We start from the raw sequence: 16,555 nt of genomic DNA, 5'->3' as shown, positions 1-16,555 counted from the left end.
TCTCCTGGCCCTGCTTGTTTCACTCAGCATCAGTTCGTGTAAGTCTCTCCAGGTCTTTCTGAAATCATCCTGCTGGTCATTTCTTACAGAACAATAATATTCCATAATATTCATGTTCCACAATTTATTCAGCCATTCCCCAATTAATGATGTCATGCCTCTTTAAATGAAGATTTGTGTTTTCCTCGTCTCCTATGAATATGCAAACTTCTATATGGATTGTGAATTCTGAGTTGCATATGTATGTTCATTTCTCTTTTAATAAATCTAGTTTTCAAGTAGTTTTGTGAAGTGATTGACACAAATAACTGCTGATCCAACTCTCATGCATGGATAACTACACAAATCTTGGATCTTGGGTCTTAATCCATCCATATTGTAACATCTTTCTAAGCTTTAGCTCTCCCTACTTTCAACTTGTCCATCCTGATCCTTGTTCTGAATTATTGTTTCTCAGTTGTGTCTGACTTTTCATGACCTCATCTGAAGTTTTCTTGAAAGAGAAAATCTTCTCTTGCTTATTTTGCAAATGAAGAACCTTGAAGCTAACAGGGTTAAATAACTTGCCCAAGGTCTGTGACTGAGGCCAGATTTGAAATACTTCGGGTGCAGCTCTCTGTTCATTATATCACCTCGTCCCATTGTCCTCAATAATTCTCAAATACTACAAGATCATGCCATTCCCTCATTCAAATATTTTCAGTGCTAACTTATTACCCAAATAGCTGCCTGAACAGGAATCAGATTGCTGAGTTCCCACATATCAACTCCAGCAAATACTGAAGTTAACATCAGACTAATGATCAGGATCAAGAAATCTAATGATAACCTATCCTAATGAAGTCTTAGACCCTAGAACTTCACAAGAGGTCAGCAAAAAGCTCAAGGGCAATAAAAAAGAGCATGATACTACCACAGCCTCCCCATGCAACCAAAACTATCCAGCTACACATTTAAGGTTCTGAGCTCAAAGAAAACAAGTAGAAAACTCCCTTGAGAAAGCTTTATGGTGGTCAGAAAATATCAGGGGAATGACCTCAGAAGCCCTAGGGAGCAGCAGCTAGTAGCACACAATGTAGTACCACAATGCTCAAACTAGAACAGCTCAAGCTCTGGGAATCTGAAGTCAGCATTTTGTCCTGAGATGCAGGAAAGGACCCTGAAGATCCAGAGCTCTGAACCGCAAAGATTTTGGAGGACTAACCCTGGAAAGTGGAAGAGAGGATAAGAACCTGAGTAATCCATGGAGGCTGAATAGGAATCACTGCCCCATTCACAAGTAAAGCCTAGCTCTTATACAAAGCTCCATTTCAGGAATTACAATTGAAAAATGAGTGAGTAAAAGAAAACAGTAGCCAGTGTCAAAAATTACTGAAAATTTAAAGATTCACTAAAAAAGAATAAGTTATAATTGTAAACTGACTCAAAGGGGGGTGGGGGAGGAGAAATAACCATCGGAACTACAAGAATATCTAAAGAACCACAAGAACTACATGAATATCTAAAAGAAATGGAACAAGAGATTTAAAAATGAGGAAAGAATTGGAGGGAGGACAAATCACTTAGAAGAGAAAGTAAAAATGATATACCTTAAGTAAGGAATGGACTCCCTGAAATCCCAATCAAAGAGAGATGTGCAAAAGTGAAAGAACAAAGATATGAATTCTGAAAGTGAGCTTACAGAATGAGTACTCTGAGGAATGGTGGGAAAAGTTCAGAGAACATCCTAGAGAGGAATTTCACTTAAAAGAGTACTCATTAAAAGTATATATCATACATAAAAGTACACAGAACATCATAAAAAGCACATATATGAACTATATTATATACATAAATATATATGTGACATATATATATATTAGCTCCTGAGAACAAAATTCAGCCTTAAAAATGTCTTTCATGCCTTTCTCTTAAACAAGATTTCATCATAGACACAACTAAAGCAAAAACTTTTTCCAAGCATAAATGGGCACGATAGAGTATTCATTAAACCCAAGACCCAAACTATTTGTATTTAACAAAAACAGCTTAGAAAACTGAAATTTAGGTTTAGACAAACATCTTACCCCATATGCCATAATAAATTCTAAATGGTCACAGGATCTACATATAAAAAGACTTGTTATAATAAAGACAGAGAGTAGATACCTTTTATACCTATAAATAGGGGGGAAATTCTTGACAGTATAAGAAATAAAGAGAAATGATGGAAGATAAGAAATGGATAATTTATTTATATAAAATTAAAAAGATTTTGCACAAAATGAAACTACTATTAATATGAGAAGAAAAATAGTTAATTGGTGAAAATTTGAAGCAAATTTCTCTGATAAATTTTGGTATCTGACATATATGATGAATTGTATGTATGAATACATATAATATGTAAGAATATTGTATGAATATTAAGAATAAAAATATTTTCCCAAAAGGCAGTTAATGGATATAAAGCAATTCTCAAAAGAAGAAATGCAGGGCATCAATAGTTATCTTAAAAAAGTTCCAAATCACTAGTAAGTTATATTAATTAAAACAACTTCTGGGGAACACTTTCATAACCAATAGCTGTTGCCACATGGATTTCTTTCTGTGTAAAGGCTTTTTCTTCACTCTAAGAAGCACTATAAAATGATTTAGAATTCTCTTTACTATTTTGTTAGTTCTGTGTTCCTGGCTAAGGACAATGCTTCTAGGGGGAAAAAAATCCTTTCTGAATAACCTTATTTCTCTTTTGGGGATGTTTCCCTTTGAGAAGTTTCTTTTGTAATGTATTTCCTTTAAATACGCCTTTGCAGTAGTTGCTAGGTGGTTGAGACTAGCTAGTCCTAGCTTATAAAGACAAAGCAATATTCAAAATAGTGAAAATTAAACAACCTATCCTTTCTTATCTTTATAACCAAAGAGGTTCAGGCTTTATAACCAAAGGCTTCAGGTTTCCACAATGGAACTCAATGGGAGGAAACAGATTCAAATATGGGATTATTATGTTGGGATGGAGTGCTATGATTTGTCAGCAAAACATTCTATCCAGAGACACTTCAACTTCCCTTCTCCATCTTCAAAGTGTTTCTGCTTCTTATCAGGGAGTAGGTTTGATGGGGTGCAGCTTTAGGGGACATATGGCAGTAACCTAAGGCTTTGGGAGTGCTGTAGTTCCACAAACAATGCTGGCTGCCAGACAACAATCCATTGGTCAGTAATAACATTTTGAGATAAGAATGAGGTACATAAAAGATTGAGCCATCAAATTCAATAAAGGCATACCAGACTACTGCTCAATTCTACATCTAACCTCCAAGTCATAAAATTAGTTTGTCAGTGACTACTACTACTAGTACCATTACTACTACTGCTATTGCTGCTACTCCTACTATCACTCCTTCTCCTCCTCCTCCTCCTCCTCCTCCTCCTACTACTACTACTACTACTACTGCTACTACTGCTACTACTACTATTATTACCATTACTGCTATTACTATTACTACTGCTGCTGCTGCTATTACTACTATTGCTACTACTACAACTACTAATATTGCTACTACTGCTATTGCTATTGCTGCTACTATTACTACTATTACTGCTACTGCAGCTACTACTATTACTATTACTACTACTACTGCTGCTATTACTACAACTACTAATATTACTACTACTGGTATTGCTTTTACTGCTACTATTACTACTGCTGCTGCTGCTGCTATTACTGTTACTACTACTGCTATCACTACTACTACTGCTACTATTGCTACTGCTGCTGCTATTATTACTACTACTGCTATTACTACTACTACTTCTACTATTACTATTACTACTACTACTACTACTACTGTTACTATTACTATTACTACTAGTACTACTACTACTACTACTACTGTTGAGGAAGAAGGGGACCTCAAAAGATTGGGATCACAGACTGGTGTCACAAGGTGTCTCAAAAGAGTTTGCACTCTTCAACCCATTTCCTAGCAAAGGAACAAAGTTTATTGCCATTGTAATACCATTGAAGCAGTCTAAATTCCAAGAGAATTTAGCAAAGAAACTGAAGCAAAGAGACACATTTATTTAGTTCTTCATGTCATTGATATGCTAATTTTATGGTCCAGGGGTAAAACCAAGGAGTGGTCTCAAGAATCTGGTTCTCACTGACCAACAGACAGTAATGTTTGTAGGAATATTCTAAGGCTGGAAGGCTTGAAATCATTGCTAGACAGATTGTTAGAACAATAGTCTCAGGATCATTAATATATGTTCCCTAAAGTCTAAGGGAAGAAATATTACTATATTCCTAGGTCAAAAGACTTTTATGGCCACTGACAGAACAATAGCCTTCTTAGATCTGAGAGCCTCAGGATCATAGATTCCAAAGCCAGAAGATTTAGAATCACTGATGTAGTGTTGTAACAAAAGCCCCCAAAGTAAGGTGACCTTAAAATTATTGCTGTCTCCCTTAGAAGCTATATTATGTTACATCACTATTACTACTAACTCCTCCTCCTACTACTACTACTACTACAAGATCTTTATCAGATAAACTTGCTGAAAAGATTTTTTCCCAGTTATTTTCCTTGTGATTTTAACTTAGGTTTTTTTCCAATCTATTCTATTTAGGATAACTCAAATTTTGTGAAAATTTTCCCTTTATCAAGGTTAACTAACAACAAGAATTAAAGATAAACCTCAAAAATAATTATATTGTAGATATATAAATGTTTATTTATTCCTTTCCTTTTCCATTCTCTCTATTAGACAGAGTCATGTCAGGTTCCTGAAGAAAATGGCAATAGCAGAAATGGAAAAATCTTAAGGAAAACAAAAACTCTGACACATTAGAAGGGATATATATATATATATATATAAATTGATATGTCTAAAAGTGATTTTTTTAAGTACCTGATTTGAAAATACATTACAAAGGGGCAATCATCAAAACTATGTAGTATTGGATTAGAAATGAGTGGTGAAGGGATGGAGCCAAGATGGTGGAGAGGACACCTGCTTCTATCTAAGCTCTTTCTTGCCCTCAAACTATTTCTTTCATGACAAGCCTAGGAATTAGTGCGTGACTGAAAAAAACCCACAACTACATTACCAACAGAAGATATCCTCAAAATTCACAAGAAAAGGTCTGTTTTTGCTCATGGGCGGGGATGGTTAGATCAGGCGCAGCCAGGCAAGCAGTGAGAGCGCAGAAGGCAGCTCACACTGAGCAGACCAGAGGGATCGGGGTGTGGTCTCAGCCAACGAAAAATCCGCAGGGAGAACTTTACCCAGTGTGAGCTTCTTTGCTCTGACAGCAAGCCAGTAGATCAGCAAAGAAGTTATAAATGCAGGGAGTAAAGACTATACCCTGAAAATGCTAGAGTCTCTGGGGACCTGGCCACACCCACCCAGTACGGGGAGTGACAGCACACTCTCAGAATCTCAGAGCACAAACACTGTGTAGGCAGCGCAGCCATTGCTGTCCCGCTATTGCTTCAGTGCTACCTCCTGCAGTCTGTAGACGAAGCTTGGTAATACCACACTCCCAAAAAAGCAGACCGAACTTGCTTTTGTTTGTTTATTTGTTTTCTTTGTTTCTTTTTTGTCAAAGTGAGTAAAAAGTTAAAGTGGGCTCTAACTATAGATAGCTTCTTTATGGATAGAGAGCAGACTTCAAAGTCTGAGGATACTAAAAACAAACTTTTTCCAGATGAATCACCAAAGTGGGATATGATCTGGTCCTCAACAAACAAGACTCTCATAGAAGAAATTTAAAAGGCTCTCACAAGAGAGCTAGAAGAAAAATGGGGAAAGGAAAGGGAAGCTTGGCAAGAGAGTCTGTAGAAGTCATCCCACTCATTAAAAGATACGATGGATAAAGAAATCAATTCCCTGAAAAACAGAATTAGTGAATTGGAAAAGATAAACAATTTTAAGGAAAATAGAATTAGTGAATTGGAAAAAGAAAATAGCTCTCTAAAAAATAAAATTGGTGAAATAGGAAAAAATTCAATAGAACAAAACAACTCATTTAAAACTCAATTGGACAATTAGAAGAAGAAATAAAAAAGTAAGTGAAGAAAATAATTCATTAAAAATCAGAATTGAACAAATGGAAATGAATGACTCGAGAAGACACCAAGAATCAGTCAAGCAAAACCAAAAAAATGAAAAAATTGAAAAAAAATGTTAAGTACTTATTTGGGAAAATAACAGACCTGGAAAATAGATTTAGGAGAGATAAAATGAGAATTATTGGACTTCCTGAAAATTATGATTAAAAAAAGAGCCTAGACACCATTTTTCAGGGAAATCATCAAAGAGAACTGCCCAGATGTTATCAAAATAGAGGGTAAAATAGACATTGAAAGACTTCATTGATCATCTACTGAAAGAGATCCCCAAATCAAAACTCCAAGAAATATTGTGGCTAAATTCCAGAACTATCAGACCAGGGAAAAAATACTACAAGCAGCTAGGGAAAAAAAATTTCAAATACAGAGAATCCAAAATAAAGATTACTCAGGATCTAGCAGCATCCACATTAAAGGATTGAAGGGCCTGGAATCTGATATTCCAAAAAGCTAAGGAACAATGCAGCCAAGGATAACTTACCCAGCCAAAATGAGCATTTTTTTCCAGGGAAGGAGATGGACATTCAATTAAATAAGTGAATTTCATCTATTTCTGACAAAAAAACCAGAACTAAACTTTTGCAAATCCAAATATAGGACTCAAGAGAAACATAAAAAGGTAAAAAGAAATGTTGGGAACTATATTTCTGGTATGAGTATACATAAAGAATACATGTATAATTTCGTTTTACTGTTATGATATAAAAAAGAAACTAGAAGTGGAAAGGAAATTGTACCAGAAAAAGGAGTAAAGTAGGGGTACTACATCTCACAAAGAGGCAAAGGAAACCTATTATACCTGAGGGAAAGAAAGACGGGGAATGAACATAGTGTGGATCTTATTCTCATCAGAATTGGTTTAAAGAGAAAAATATTAGACATATTCAATTTACAGAGAAACTTCTCCCACCTCGTTGAAAAGTGGAAGGGGAAAAGTGAAAAGGGAAGGAGTAAGCTAAGTAGAAGGCAATACAGAAATTGTGAGGAAAAGGGGTAAAAAAAAAGGGAAGGAACTCTAAGGTGAGGGGAGGGATCCTAAAAAGGGAGGACTGTGTGAGACAAGTGATGCTCACAAGTTTAAAACTGGGGAGGGGAGTAAGGGGAAAGAAAAGGAGAAAAGCATAAGCTGGGGCTAACAAGATGGCAGGAAATGCAGAATTTGTAACTTTAACCATAAATGTGAATAGGATAAACTCCCCCCATAAAGCGGAGGTGGATAGGAGACTGGATTAAAATCCAGAATCCTACAATATGTTGTTTACAGGAAATACACTTGAAGCAGGGTAATACATACAGAGTAAAGGTAAAAGGCTGGAGCAGAATCTACTTTGCTTCAGGTGAAGTAAAAAAAGCCAGGATAGCCATCCTGATCTCAGATCAAGCAAAAGCAAAAATTGATCTAATTAAAAGAGATAGGGAAGGAAACTATATCTTGCTAAAGGATAGCATAGATAATGAAGCAATATCAATATTAAACATATATGCACCAAATGGTGTAGCATCTAAATTCTTAAAAGAAAAGAGAGCTGCAAGAAGAAATAAATAGCAAAATTATAATAGTGGGAGATCTCAACCTTGCACTCTCAGAATTAGATAAATCAAACCACAAAATAAAGAAAGTCAAAGAGATAATAGAATACTAGAAAATTTAGGTATGATAGATCTTTGGAGAAAACTGAATGGAGACAGAAAGGAGTACATTTTCTTCTCAGCAGTTCATGGAACCTATAAAAAACTGACCATATATTAGGACATAATAACCTCACATTCAAATGCAGAAAGGCAGAAATAGTAAATGCATCCTTTTCAGATCATGATGCAATGAAAATTACATTCAATAAAAAGCCAGGGGAAAATAGACCAAAAAATAATTGGAAACTAAATAATCTCATCCTAAAGAATGATTGGGTGAAACAGCAAATCATAGACACAATAATTTCACCAAGAAAATGACAATAATGAGAAGTTTGAGATGAGCTATTAATCTTGCTCCCATATGAAGGACTCCGTCCCTCTTGAGTACTTGATGGCATGTTCTAATCTGTAGAATTTCTATCTTTAACAAAATAGAAAGATATGCCTTTTTGCTTTGTCTTTATAAGCAGCAGCAAGCATCAACAACCTAGCAATTACTTTAAATGTTTACTTACTGGAAAAATACATTAAAATGGAATCACTTGAGGGGGAAACATCTCCAGAAAAGGTATAGAGTTTCTATTCTTATTTCAGATTAAGTATAATAGATTCTTTTTCGGTCCCTTATTTTAACTGTGTGAATTCTGATATTTCAAGTATGTTCCTTACAAATAATATAATATATATATATTCTTTCTAGCCCGTTCTGCTGTCCTCTTTTGTTTTGTAGATGTTTTCTCCATTCACTTTCATAGTTCAGATTATTATTCTTTTCTCTTATACTTTTTCATCTCTTTGCTTTTTAATCTTTTTTTTTTTAACCAAAGAAAATTGTGAAAGAGGTCTGTGCTCTATACTTGCTGCTTCTGCTTCCCTGTACCTCCTTTCTTTTCTTTGCCTAAGGCCGAATAACAAAGTTCTTATCCTTTCTTTCTTTCCTTTTAAACCTTTTAGCAATCAACTCAGAGGAGAGTTTGCTTTGCTTAGGACTAATCCCTCCTTGAGTCTACCCTTCTTTTTATTCTCTTTCTCTCTTTTTTTTTTTTTGTCTCTCCTGTTGAGTAAAATATGCTTCTGCATACCTTGTGTGTGTTTGTATATTGTACATTTCTTTGCCAAGTTCAGATGAAAATGAATTTCAAATATGTTTCCTCCTCCCTCCCCCATTCCTCTTTTTGGATAGTCTTCTATTTATACACCTTTGTATTATTATGTGAGCTAATTTTGCCCCTTCTTGATTCTCCTCTTTTTCTACTTATCGTATTAATCTTCCCCCTCCCTTTCTTAAGATTATCAAAATGATTACTAAATCCTTTGTCTTATTTAATTCCCTTTGTGATTCCTGATGATATTAAGATTCTAAGGGGATATTTGTATCATTTCCCTTATTAGAATGTAAACACTCCATCTTTTAGTTTCTTCTGATTGTTCACAATTTAATTGTCTTTCCAGGTACACCTGACTCTCTGACCTCATTTGGAGTTTTCCTGCCAAAGACATTTAGAGTGATTTGTCATTTTCTTTTCCTGCTCATTTTACAGATGAGGAAACTAAGGCAAACAGGGGGAGGTGACTTGCTCAGGATCATATAACTAGTGAATATCTGAGGTCATATTTGAACTCAAGGAGATGAGACTTCCTGACTCTAGGCCTGGTTCTTCTTAAACTGTGGTCACAACCCCATGTAGGGTCATGTTACTGAATGTGATGGTCACAAAATGTTTGGAAACAATAAAAGGTATTAATGCGATCCTGACTAACTAGATGAGGTTGGTAGAGAAAGACTGAAGGACTGGTAAGATTACTCCTTGAAGCAAGCAGAGAAGGGCATGGATGGGAGGTCAGTTTAATCTTACAGTCCCATTCTCTGTGGAGGTCATGAGTAGTCCCACCTTGGCTGTGTCTAGTCAGAAATCCATTATGTCAGACTCCTGAGGTTAAATTTCCCCTATAAATCTGTCCATGGCCCACACCATCTTTGCTGAAGCCCTTTGAGTTAAGCCTGTCATGGTGTTCTGCTTCATGGTATCTTTTTCCTTGCTCTGCCCTTTCCCCATGCCTCATGGTGTCTTTCTCTTTCTTATAGCTAACTATCTCTTTTTAGGATGCTAAACCTCTCTGGATTAAGCCTACTAGTCAATGGAGTACTCCTATTTCATGCCGTATTCTGGTTTTTTTTAAAATAGATTTTTATTTACAAGTTATATGGATGGGTAATTTTTCAGCATTGACAATTGCAAAACCTTTTGTTCCAATTTTTCCCCTCCTTCTCCCCACCGCCTCCCCCAGATGGCAGGTAGACCAATACATGTTGAACATGTTAAAGCATAAGTTAAATACAATATATGTATACATATCCATACAGTTATTTTGTTATGGCATATTCTTTTAATGGATTCTTCCAAAACCCTTTCCTCCGTAACTGTATTGTTCTCCTAAATCTATTTCATATTTACTGCTCCTACTATCTTCATTTTGTCTGTGACCTTTTCTCTTAAATAAACTTGTTTACCAAAGAGAATGGCTGAATTCATCACATGACTGAACCTCAACATTTGATGCCAAATGCTCTCCTAAATTTCATCATTTGGTGCTGTGCCTCCATCACACCAGGATCAAATATTCTGCCACTTCTTTATATAAAAATAAACAAGCACATCCATCTCCTTAGTATTCAATTTTCTTTCATTTTCAATAAACCGCAAAATTATATGTATACCAATGAATTTTCTTAAAATAAATATTTTTATGATTTATTATTACTAAATGTTTATTTGTATGCCTATTTTATATACTCATATGCCTACAGTCAGGCAAAAAGGGATCATGAGTGGAAAAAGTTTAAGAAGTCCTGGTCTATCCACTACACCACCTAGTATTTAAGTTGCTCTGTTAACTCTTTCTCTTTTTATTGACTGCTATGTCAGTTTATTATTTCAGGGTTGTTGTTTTCTTCAGTTTTTACTTAGCTTTTTTTTCCCCCATCACGAATGTTTAGAAGTCCTATATTCTTTTCCCCCCTGTAAAATTATACTTAGTTACTCTGGGTAAGTTATTCTTAATTGTAAATCTTTATCTTTCTAAAAATTGTATTTGTTTCAATCTGCAAAAACCTGCCTTTTCATTCTCTCCCTCCACCCCTCAATGGAGAATAACAACAACAACAAAAAAAACCCTATTATAAACATGTACAGTCAATAAAAACAAGTGTCCATATTGGCTACATCCAAAAACAAAACCAATCCTTTGTCTCATTCTGTATTCTGAGTCACCTTTCTATATCAAGAGTATGTGGGACAAGACCACTGGATCAAATAAATTAAGGAGATTTCTCAAAGCAAAAGCTGAAAGGAATTTTATTATGATCTCGCAAGAAAGGGCAATCCCTCCCCATAAACAGTTAATCAAAGACAGGCAAGGTCCAGTTAACAGACAAGAATTATTTAGGGTCCTGGGCTAACACTCCTTATAGGCTGGAACTTTGCTTTGATTAGCCAGGACAAATGACCTTACATTCTAAGTCATAAATGAGGAAAAACTTTCAATCAAACCACATCTTTAGGATTACTAAATTACCTTATACAGGAGTTTCAGTGCCAAGGTGGTCCCCCCAACTAGTCCCACAAAGAAAAGATCTCACTCCTTGTAAACCAGGTGATCTCTGGAGAAAGACACCTGACTCTGGGACACAGTCGATACTCACTCAGTCTTTAAAACACTGTCTCCATCTTGTGAGACAGCTTTCACAGTTCACTTCATTCAAAGGTTTCATCATTAGTTCTCTGGAATCTTAGTTCATCATTATGCTGATAAAGAATCTTAATTTTTTCAACGTTGTTTACCTCTACCATATTCTGTTATAGTATAAATTGTTCTCTTGGTTCTATTCATTCACTCTGCATCAGTTCATGCAAGTTTTCTACGCTTCTTTCAAACCCTGAAAAAAATTAATTTTAATGCTGTATCATTTGATTATTAATACTGATTTGTAATATTCCATTCTCTGTAAAAAGGCTAGCTGAGAGAGAGGAATCCTTCCCTGGCTAAAGAATATCAGAAGCCTTTCAGCTCTTTCTTAGACATTCTGCTCAAGGCATGTGGGATGCCAGTTAATTGGAAATCCAAATTTCTGTTTAAAAAGAATTCAGTTTGGATTAGGTACTTCCTGAGGTGGAAAGAGTTCCTGTTCTTCCCCCTCATTAGCGTTTAGGATAACCCCCCCCCTCCCCCCATGAAAGAGAAATCAAACCAGAGAGAATCTGGTCAGAGTTATCCAGATTATTAAAAGGAACTCAAAATTCATGACCAAGCCACATTCTCAATTGACTTTCCCCCTTCAATTAAATATCCACCTCATTAAATGTCCACCAGTCAGTGTTAAATTTTCTGTCAGAAGGTACACACTTGATTTAAGATGTTTCAGGTTATCCTTTGGAGCCTTTGATTACTGAGAAAAATTACTAACCATTAATTTTTTGATTATTGACTGGCCTATATAATAATTACTTTTATTATTTCAAACTCTGTCTTAGCTGTATGTCTTGAGTGAGCTCTGTTAAATTATATAAAATCACAAAAACCATGTCCCTTTGATCTACAACCCAAATGGTCTTGCAGCCTCTCAGAGAGAAATAAACTGTATCATTCAAGAGCAAATCAAAGTCTGTTGATCTTGTCAGAAAGTCACAACCCCAGGCAAGATTTCACATTCAACTGAGAATTACCAAACTTCCCCTAGACTTGCACATAAAATGGGTCTTCAAAAAATGATTCTTTGCAGATCTATCTCTCCCTTGATAAAGATATGCCCACTGAAAGAATCTCTCTTGGTGTTTCTTTAACAATAAAGCCTCTTCCTCATTTCCAAAATATAGAGAATTGAATCTAATTTATAAGAAATCAAACCATTCTCCAACTGATAAATGGTCAAAGGATATGAACAAACAATTCTCAGATGAAGAAATTGAAACTATTTCTAGCCATATGAAAAGATGCTCCAAGTCATTATTAATCAGAGAAATGCAAATTAAGACAACTCTGAGATACCACTACAGACCTTTCAGATTGGCTAGAATGACAGGGAAAGATAATGATGAATGTTGGAGGAGATGCAGGAAAACTGGGACATTAATACATTGTTGGTGGAATTGTGAACACATCCAGCCATTCTGGAGAGCAATTTGGAATTATGCTCAAAAAAGTTATCAAACTGCATAGCCTTTGACCCAGCAGTGTTACTACTGGGCTTATACCCCAAAGAGATACTAAAAAAGGGAAAGGGACTTAGATGTGCAAGAATATTTGTGGCAGCCCTCTTTGTAGTGGCCAGAAACTGGAAATTGAGTGGATGCCCATCAAGTGGAGAATGGCTGAATAAATTATGGTATATGAATATTATGGAATATTATTATTCTATAAGAAATGACCAGCAGGATGATTTCACAAAGGGCTGGAGAGAATTACATGAACTGATGCTGATTGAAATGAGCAGGACCAGAAGATCATTATACATGGCAACAAGATTATATGATGATCAATTCTGATGGATGTGGCCATCTCCAGCAATGAGATGAACCAAATCAGTTCCAATAGAGCAGTAATGAATTGAACCAGCGAAAGAACTCTGAGAAATGAGTGTGAACCACTACATAGCATTTCCAATCCCTCTGTTTTTGTCCACCTGCATTTTTTATTTCATTCCCAGGTTAATTGTACATTATTTCAAAGTCTGTTTCTTCTTGTGTAGCAAAATAACTGTATGGATATGTATACATATGTTGTATTTAACATATACTTTAAAATATTTAACATGTATTGGTCTACCTGCCATCTGGGGGAGGAGGTGGAGAAAAGGAGGGGGAAAATTGGAACAAAAGGTTTTGCAATTGTCAATGTTGAAAAATGACCCATGCATATGTCTTGTAAATTAAAAGCTATATATATATACATAAAGCCTCTTTGCCATAGCCTCTGGGTTTAGCGAAATCTTTTGCTCCAAACTCTGAACTCTGTCCCTCTGAGAGAAGGAACCTCATTCATTCATTGCCTCGCCTCATCAGTATCACAAAGGGAATTTTGAGGAAAAGAGAGGAAAAGCCCAATTTGGCTTAAGTTTTCTTGGGAAACATTCTTTTCTGAGCACTCACTTAATGAAATTTTCTCATTTGGGAAGAGAGTCTTTCCTGGGAAATTATAAACTTAATTTTGACTCTCTTCTTGACCTAAAACTGATATGGCTGATGTAGACACCAGATGATGGTAGACACCAAAAGTTGGGGTATGGTCATGTTGTTGAGTTTGGGAAGGAGGACTCCAAAAGTTTGGACGCCATTACAAATGTGGGCTGGAATTCTAAGGTAATTTCAGCAGAGAACAGAAGCAAGGAGAGATGTTTTTCCAGTTTCTACCATGGATATAGTGATTCTACGGCTCATAGGTAGATAGGAAGGAGTGGTCTCTAGAATTTGGTTTGTGCTGACAAGATTGCCAGCCAGCAATGAATTGAGGAATGGTCTTATTCACTATTGTCTCAGGAATTTTATCTGTGGGAGTCTCCTGATCAGACAGATTGGGTAGGAAGTTTCCTAAAGCAGAAAATCTAGAATCACTGACATTGCCAAAACAGAAGCTCCACTAAAATCAGGGAACATAAAATCATATTATATAAATGTGAAGAATTCACAATGGCCATTCTCTTTGGTAAAAGGTAGATTTATTTAGGGAAGTAGGTTACAGACAAAATAAAGGGATAAAATAGACACCAGGAATGGTAACTATGAAGTAGAGTGGGAGAGCATAGAAAAGGGTTTTAATAATTAATGATGGAAAGGAGAAAGGAAACATCCCAAGAGCTTAGGGCATGCCCTTAGCTGACAGGCTAAATCCCAAAAGAGATTTAGCATCCCTAAAAGAGTTAACTATAAGTAGGAGAAATGGAATTGAAAAGCACATGTGGTGTGGGGAAGAGGTAAGGAGAAATGTACCATAAGGCAGAATGTCATGGTGGACTGACCCAAAGGAGGGCAGCGAGTATGACATGGTCATAAATAGATTTTATAGGAAAAATTTAACCTCAGAGACATGACTGGGATTTCTGACAGGATATGGTAAGGTGAAGCTGTCCAAAGCTACACAGGGTGGGCTTCAGGGGTTTGAGTAATTTGGATTGCTGACTGGAAGACCTCCCCAGAGGGTGAGACCCTGGAGCTAAACTGATCTCTATCAGTGTCTTCTCCCTGCTTGCCTCAGGATCAGTTCTTCAGTTTCTCTGCCCAACACACCCACCATTCAGGGCCTCATCAAAAACTCTACACTTCTCATCCCAAATTTGGATCTTCTCTGTGTCTTTTCCTACTGTTTTCTATTTGCTGCAATTTTCTGTTAACTGGCTACTCTTACAGAGGGGGCCATGAATTAAATTAATTCTAATTAATAAAGATTTCTGAAAGTCAAATCAGAGATAGTAGCTACAATTTCTGAGTGCCTAGAAATCTGACTACATTGTAGAATTGTCTACAATTCCAAGCCACTTTACATTGTGCAACAGATTTATGGGGACATGATGTCCCAAAAGTGAGGTCTGGATTGTTGATCAATGAGAGAAAAAACTTTCAAATTACTTTAAGTCAATCAAAAGATTTCTAGAGAAAATAAGAAAAGCAATTTTTATTTCTAGTCACTAAGATTCTATCCTATGATAGAATCTTTTTGTTTCTGTGTGTCTATAAGTATATATTTGCTGATGAGCCCTATTTACTGTGAAGGGCAAGAGTAAGTAAAAGAGAAAAACTTAAGATATATATACATGCACACACATATACATGCATATATGTGTTATGTTATGTATTTAGCTATATATACAGACACATATTATGTACATATGTGTATACATGCATAGATATTATGTACATATGTGTATACATACACATATATACATATGTATTATGTATATATGTGTATGTATACACATATGTTGATTGGATTTGGGGGGTGGGTACTAGCTAAAAGAGGCCATTCCTTGACTCAAATCTTACCTAGCCTTAATCACTGAATAGGTGTTATCTCAGTCAGACTGAGACTTGTGAAAGACCTTAACTTAAAAAGGCATGGGTCTCCCATTTCATCCAGGGCTATCTCCAGTCATCCTAATCTCTGGACACTGAATCCTGAGGGCTCTGGAGGGGAAAGTGAGGCAGGTGACCTTGTCTAGCCCTCCCTCACTTAATTATTTCTTGTAATATTGTTTCCAAATTATTTTTTTGCTCATAGCTTTCAGATAGTCCAATTATTCTTATGTTTTCTCTTGTTAATCTTATTTTTCTTATGAAAGAAAAACTCACATAGTCTCTTTATTTTTTCATTCTTTATATTTTGTTTCATTATTTCTTGGTCTTTTATAACTTTACCAGCTTCCCCTTGACCAATTCTAATTTTAAAAGAGTCATTCTTCCTTAAGACTCCAAATCTCCTTTTCTAGTTGGTTAACTTTCTTTTCACAGTGTTCTTGTTTTTCTTGGATTGTTCTTATTTACTTTTTTTTCCTTAGTTTTCTCTCAACCTTTCTCATTTGATTTTCAAAGACTTTTTTGGAATTTTTCTATGAATTCTTTTTGGAGGAGTAAACATTTGGTATTATTCTTTGGAAGAGATACTTAAAAAAAAAATAAAACTCAGTATTTTCCTCTGAAGATGAACTCTGGTCTTCCCTATTCCCATAGTAACTTTCCATGGTTTTCCTTTGTTTGTTGTTGTTTGTTTGTTTTTATTTTTAAATAAGAACTTGTTAGCATAATCACTTCTTGTCCTGG

Source organism: Antechinus flavipes, chromosome 2 (genome assembly GCF_016432865.1).
Source record: "Antechinus flavipes isolate AdamAnt ecotype Samford, QLD, Australia chromosome 2, AdamAnt_v2, whole genome shotgun sequence".
Taxonomy (NCBI): Eukaryota; Metazoa; Chordata; class Mammalia; order Dasyuromorphia; family Dasyuridae; genus Antechinus; species Antechinus flavipes.
The sequence above is the reverse complement of the archived record's forward strand: the minus strand, read 5'-3'. Positions refer to the sequence as shown.